This window comes from Triplophysa dalaica, chromosome 16, assembly GCF_015846415.1.
Source record: "Triplophysa dalaica isolate WHDGS20190420 chromosome 16, ASM1584641v1, whole genome shotgun sequence".
NCBI classification, from domain to species: domain Eukaryota; kingdom Metazoa; phylum Chordata; class Actinopteri; order Cypriniformes; family Nemacheilidae; genus Triplophysa; species Triplophysa dalaica.
This window is the reverse complement of record NC_079557.1, coordinates 1,712,648-1,720,351: the sequence shown is the minus strand read 5'-3', so window position 1 is coordinate 1,720,351 and position 7,704 is coordinate 1,712,648.

Genomic DNA, 7,704 nt, shown 5'->3' with positions numbered 1-7,704 from the left:
TCATCAAAATATCAAGAAATAAATGGGCCAAAAGCAAGCGTACGCACCCACAGTAATTCAGTAGATTTCTGACCTCAGGAGATAAAGGAAGGAGCACGAGGAGGGGAATTACGGGAAGGCATGAACAGAAAATACTGGAAGGTGGTGATGAATTTAATAGTATAAAATATGAAAATAATAATGGTAATAAAGGAGATTAGAAAATAGAGAGAGGGGGAGGGAAGAGAATCGTAAAATGAAGAATTAGAGCAAAAATATTTCAGACCAGGAAAGACTCCTGAGACACTGATTGGTCACATTCAGGCCAGTGAAGATGATTGACAGGTCAGCAGCATGAAGCCTGATTTACAGAAATGAGGGACACCTCTATTGCAGACCGAATAAAGAGGAAAAGCCTTGGTCCAGAAATAAACACCAGAATAATCTACAGTGCAAAAAACACAGAGAACGTAAAACAATCGAATACATTTTGAATATTTTAAAGAAAGAAAATAACAGTTCTGCTTTAACTGCTTCAAAAAAAACTCTCAATTTCTTGATTTAATGCCACAAACATTTGGCAGATTTAGTGGTTAAGACAAAGTCTCCTGTTAAACAAAGTAGTTATTCGGCAATTAACTCTAATGAACCAATTTAGAAAAAAATAACAACATACCTTTAACAAACAATTCCTCGTTGCAATAATTATTAGCGTAAAATATGACTAATTGATAGAGCATTTAATAAAAAAAACATTTTATATGAGACACACATCTGACAGACTTTAAAATATCACAGCATCTGTTCTGCCATTAGATTTGCATATAAATGTGAGAGAATCGCATCTTAACCACGATAATAAAGACAAATAATTAAGTAAATTAATCCACGAGCACAATTTCCAGCAATGCTTTGTGTGAGATATTGTGTGATCTGCTCACAGTATTTTCCTAGATTATCACAGTCCTTACAGACATTCAAACGAGAAAAACAAAACTCTCTCTCTCTCTCGCTGGTCCTTTATCCCACACTGGTTAGTGTGGTGGAATTTAATATGCGACTTTTGTTATTGGGAAAGTGGCGCATGTGTCTGGGTGCATGCTGGTCGCAATATCTCTGTTAGTGTAGCTAATGCAATAAAGAAGGCAGGAGGCTATTCATCACCTTGCCCGTTCCCAATGCGCTTTATTATTTTAATGCATTTCACAGCGATTAAAAATGATCTATCACCACACATGCGTGTGTGTGCGTGCGTGCATATTTGTGCGTGTGTGTGTGTGTGTGTGGTCACTTAAAACGCCAATTACTGCTGCTGGTGCATAAAGAGACAGCCCAAACTTCTGGGGTCTCTCTATTCCCCCATCATGAAGTAAAATCATATCCCCCTGCAGTTTTCTTCCTGACGCCGTCTCTCGCACCTGCAGTCGTTAGAGCACTAATGTTAATTTCATCACTACTAATTAGTGCACTTAATGAGCAGTGTGTTAAAGGCGATGGCAATTAATCTGCGATTAGTCCAGATTAGTCCAGGGATACGTCAGCACACAGCTGCCTTTCACATCTCATCTTCACTTCCGCCTGATCCGGGAACAGTTTCACCTGTCTCTCACATTTACAAGAAAAACATCTGAAAGTGTTATGTTATAGTTTCCTAAAATGGTTTCAATCCTGTGGACGATATGCTGTAAATGAATCTAACTCAGTACTGGAACATTCACCCGTTAGGAATAGAAAGACATCTTGAAATGATTGCGTTTACATGCAGTCTTACTCCGATTATGCTTAATAAACTGATAACAAGTAGGCTCATGTAAACGCGTAAAACGAGTTTTATTTTATCGGGAAAAACCCAAACAGCGTAAGGAAAACCCGCTCGGCATAGGTCGTTTTTCTGCCCTTTAATTTACTTCGATTTCGCGCAGCATGTAAACGCCTTTACCGGGTTTCGCTCAGGTTTGTTTATGTGCGCATATCCGACAGCGCAATAGTAAAAGTCCCAAACGGAAGTAATGGTAACATAACGCATAACAATGCGCTCTCGAATCACGCAGTTGATATAGAAACGTTAAAATGAAGAACTATTGTTGTATATACTGGTTCTGCTGACAATAAAATAAATATAAAATACAGCTTCTGACCGTTTTCCCCTCAGCATCTTTAATTACTAAATAGACTATCAACGATGACGTCATGTAAAAGCGATTTTCTGCGTAGCCGGTTTATTACTGTGTGTAAACAGGTTCCTTTATACGCTGATTTTTGATAAATATCAGTTTGTTTTGTGCATCTAAACGCACTGTAATCTTATGATGTAGTTATGGGGGTCTTAACGTGTTCTATGTGGTTCACTGTATAAAATGAACAAATAAAAATACACAAACAAAAACTGATGAAGACACTTGCAGTCACACATCACACCCCCTCACCATCAGCAATCTGCTCTGAGTGTGTGTCTGTGCCAGCATCCGCTTTCCACTTGAGCGTGTGTGTGTGTCTGTGTTTGCATCTGTTTGATTTGAGTCTGTCTGTGCTTCTGTTTGTGTTTATATGTGAGAAAGAGACACAGGCCGACAGCAAGAATGTTTTTCGGGTGTTTTAGGGAATAGGGTCTTCGGAGTAGTTGCTTTCTGGTCCATCTCTCCTCACAAATGCAAGATCACCTTTAACCAACGAACCGCATGGATGTATATGACCAACTGCAATGCTTGCTTTTATAAACACTATAAGCAAGTGAGAAAGACAGAGAGACCGGAAGGAAAAAAGAATGAGATAGTCAAAGTGAGAGAGAGAGAGAGAGAGAGAGAGAGGGCAGCTGCAGTCTGTCCCCGCCCCCAGGGGGCCTCTCACCAATCAACACAACTCTCCATGAATCAATTATCACTAGAGGAAGGGGGCGGAAAACACCAGTGTCCTGTACTGGATACTGTCTTTGACAATAAACATAACACACATACCCGCACAACAACACACAAACTGTACACATACTATACTATACACGCAGCAAGATGAAAATCACTGTAACTTGCTCACACAGTACACTCGGTTGGGATGTGAACTAATCACAATTATTAAAACTCATTAAACAACTTTACAGAACCAATTTGGCTGAATGGTTCAACAAAGACTTTGTAGTTGAAAAGGGTTCTTTAGATTGTAAAAAGCTGAGCAGCAATGGTTCTTATGGCATCACTGTGAAGAAGCACCTTTTTATTTTTTAAATGCAAATATTCAATATTATTCGTATAATAAAAAATTGCATTTTAAAGATGATGTATTGCACTGATGCAAATGAAAAAGGAAGTGTTATTATTAACACATTGTTTGTGTTGTGCTATTTAACAAAAAAGTTGTTGGTTTTGAATGAAAAATTTAAGGGAAAACACAGGTTGTGTTTAAAGTAACACAGAATGTGTTGTCTCAGAAATAACACAGAGATGTGTTCAGCGGGCAAGGTGATGACTTCGGTTTTGTGTGTTGTTGCTTAACTGAACTCAAAATGTGTTGTCTAATGGCTGGAATGCACTACAAGATTTTTGCCCAGATTTTCAGTCTGGAGTTGTTGCAGAAAGACTACACCAGTCTGCAGAATTTATCATGTATTGTGTTGTAAACGTTCAAAAAGTCTGCAGTATATGATGTCTAGTTTTTAACAAATCTGTTCAGATTTTAATAGTCTTGTAGTATATTCCAGTCTTAAGAGTGTAATCAGCACTTTTATCTTGTAAAAAAACAAGCATTCTTAAAACAACATACATGTTCAAAAAATAATGTCAAAAATCTGAAATATTGTTTCGCGTTTTCATTTCACTGGCAATTGTTCTTTGTTCTCTTGTTTTAAACTAATCCAAAAAAGAGTCTTCAAATTATATTTATAACAAGAAAAACAAAATGGCATTTTTTTCTTTTCTTTTGGTCCCGAAAAAAGTATTCAAATGTATTTTTTTGCATTATTGTGATATTTAATGTAGGCTATTATTTACTGCTCGATCTGTCAGCTACCCAAACTTTGTCTCCTAAATAACTTCTAATAGCTTTTCTAGACGTCTCAGAGACTCTCATTTTGGTATTGCTGTATACTCAGGAAGAGAGAGAGAGAGGACAAGAGAGATACAAACATTTGAGAGCATTTGAAGTGCTTCTCACTATCTGAAATGCTAATAAATCCAGCAAATCATGTTTTGTGTTTAAATAAAAAACTGTCAACAGGTGTGTGTGCGTGTGTGTGTGGACTTGTATTTATATGACGGTGGGGACCTAAACCTTAAAACATACCAACTCATGGGGACTCGTAAACCAAAATTTAGCTCCCCCAAAAAGCGTAAAAATCGTACAAAAGAATAGGTTTTTAAAATCAAAAAAAATTCTATGATCCTGATATGTTTTTGTGTGTATGTTTGTGTGTGTGTTCATGTGTGTGTGTCCGTGTGTCCGTGTGTGTAGAAGAGTTAAGGTTGAGTATTGAAAAATTTCATTATTTTATGAAAATGTCCGTGTCTAGGAAATATTGAAGACATACTGTATATAGCGTACAAGCATACAAGGTCTGTGTCTGTTTGTGACAGGTGGGTGTTCAGCAGGAGGGGCCGGTCAGGGTCACCCCCCATCAGGGGTAAACAGCCTCAAAGACAAACCAACACCCATCCAAACACACACACCCATCCAAACGCAAAGCAAAAGATGGCAGCAGCTCCCCCTCTCCTGCTGAAGAGAGCTTGCGAGCGAGCGAGCGAGAGAGGGAGTTTCGTAGTTAATAATGTTTTGTGAGATGGTCAAATTGAGTTGTGTGGGCCGAGCTGGAGGGCTTTATACAAGAACAGCTTGAGCAAGATAAATGACCCTCATTCACACACACGTAAGAATGCCACATGGAAACCAGCACGCCGTCATCTTAAAAAGCTGAGGAATGTGTGTGTGTGTGTGTGTGTGTGTGCAACAGGGAAAATATTCAATAATTACATTTTCAACATCTAATCATCAAAGTCACGCCTCCCGTGCATGTGCTCTCTCTTTCTCTGTCTGTCTTATTGTCGTTCAGTCTGCTTGTCTCTGTCTTTGAGGAATAAATCTGGAATGAAATCCTAGTTTTTGAGAACTGGTTATAGTTCATACAGTATGTCATAATTTACTCACCTTTATGTTGTGTAAGTCACACATCTGCGTTTCTCTCCTCTGTGGAACACAAATAAGAAGTTAAGCAAGTTAAGATATCCAAATGCATACCCGTAAAGTGGAGTTTTTGTTTATCAGCCGCCGGTCTCCATCTACATCCAGTCTTGCTAAACAAATGCAAATTTTTTTTCATGGTCCATGAAGGACATGGGTCGAGTGAATGTCAGAATTTACATTTTATGGTGAATTATTGCTTAATTGTTTTCGCTCTCTCTTTAAATGTCCCATTATGATGCTTTTTAATAAAACCCACACATGACAAAGAGAGACCTGGCGTGTGCTTGTGTATGTGGCCTGAGGCAGGGCAGGTGGGATGTGCTGCTTGACTGCTTGGCTGGTGTCGGGGGCAGACAGCTTCAGGTCCGAAGCCCAGCAGGCCGTGGGAAGCAGGGGGCTCGAGTAGGAACGCTGCCAGGGCCGGGCGCAGCGAGGCTGGTGGCAGCTGCCGGCGTCAACCCCTCCCTCCCTCCCTCCCTCCCTCCCGACTGCCTGCAGTCAGCCCACAGGAGGGGTGAGGAGGTTAACTGCCAACAGTGACACACACCGGATAATCGGCTTTCATTAAGTGACCTACGCTCCACGCACACAGAGGTACAACACACTGTATATAACAATCACACACATGTAAGGGCACACACGCATGCGATTAAGAGTGCTGTGTACTGAAGAATACTCCTACACTCTTAACACTTCAGGATGCCCTTCGGTAACGTCCGAAGAACCTCTCTGTAGTGATACAAGGATAGATATGAAACGGCTTATTTAAGTCATTCAAATAAATAATAAATAACTACATAAATTCTTCTTCTTAACTGACCAAAGTATACAAATGTAAAAAGGATACATTATGCATACATTTTAAAGTCAGATTTATAATTTTGGTGTCATTTCCACTGTTTAATATATAAAACCATTTTTATTTCAATTACATCAGAAGTAATTGTAATTAAATTACAGAACAAATAAGTGTAGTCCCTTACTTAACTTTTCAATGGAAAGTAATTCAATTAATAACTTAGTAACTAGTTATCAGTGTTGGGTGTTACTACTTACTGAGTAATTAGTTACTGTTTTACAGTTACTTCTAGTGGAAATGACGTAAAAATTATAAGTCTAACTTTAAAATGTATCTTTTAATGTATCCTTCTAACATTTGTATACTTTGGTCAGTTAATATGAATAATTGATGTAGTTATTTATTATTTACTTGAATTAATTAATTAGGCTGTGTCATGTCTGCTTGAATCACTTAAGTAATCAAGGTTGATGTAGGATATCGAAAGTAATTAGTATTAAGTTATTCAATACGCTTTGAAGAGATTCATTTGTACAGTAATCTTATTACACTATTGAATATGTAATTAGTAACTAGTAATTATTTACTTCTTCAGGGTAACTCACCCAAAACTGCGTTTCACCCCTGCACAGAAACTCAGGGTCTTTTAAAGAGAGAACAGTTATGGCAGCCATGTGTCACTCCCAAACCAAACTACTAACACAAGCCACTTCAAAACATGCCTCTTGTATCTTAAACTTAAATGAAACCAGCTGTAAATGAACTTGAGTTCTGTAAACAGCTAACTGCTAACTAACGTCTTTTAACAAAACCTTTCATTGTTATTATTGATCATTTAGGAACTTTTTGTTGGCTTAAATTAAACAAATAATATTTGTTTGATTTGATATGTTGCAAAGAACAGAATTCAAAGAAATAAATAAGATAAATCAAAAAAGCACAAAGATGCAGTGATATTTCCTTTTCTATTATCAAACAGTGATTTGTGCTGATGAACGTATTACATGATTGTATTGTATTTTAACTATTCAACTGAAAACCATGATAACATTTGTCAAATTTTAAACCTATTAATGATCATTTTGTTTTTCACACATTTCTATATTCACTTTAAAAGCTGTTTTTTTAACCCATGATTTGGTCAAAAAGCGGCAAATAATAACTGAACTGGGTGTTTGAGTGGAGCACAAAACCAGTCATGGGTATATTTGCAGCAAAAGTCGAAATTATCCATTTTTCTTTTATGCCAAAAATCATTAAGTAAAGATCATGTTCCATAAAGATACTTTGTGCATTTCATATATCAAAACTTTATTTTCTGTGCGTAACTGCAGCACGCAAAATGGACAGAGACACAAACTTGAAAAACCCACTCAAGTTTGGTACCCATGTAAAGCTCAGAATGTTAGCTCTCGGGTACATTGAATCTCCTCAACGTCATAACAGCGGTAAGCCAATAGTGAGTGTTAAAACAAATCTGTTGATTTTTAGCAGCGCCAACGATGTACAACTTTAAAGGCCATTTTCTCAATATTTGGATTTTCTTGCACCCCTAGATTCCAAATCTTCTAATTGTTTCCTATCCTAAAGATCTATAGATCAATGAAAAGTTTGTTAATTTAGAGTCCGGGATTACAAATGGGTTAAAACAGTTGAGTTTGTGCCTTTTTGACCCAACACGGTATATTGTAGTTTGCTTTTATGGAAGTGGTGAATAGTTAGGAAGAGTCACATGTCAAGATGTCATGTCAGAGACATTT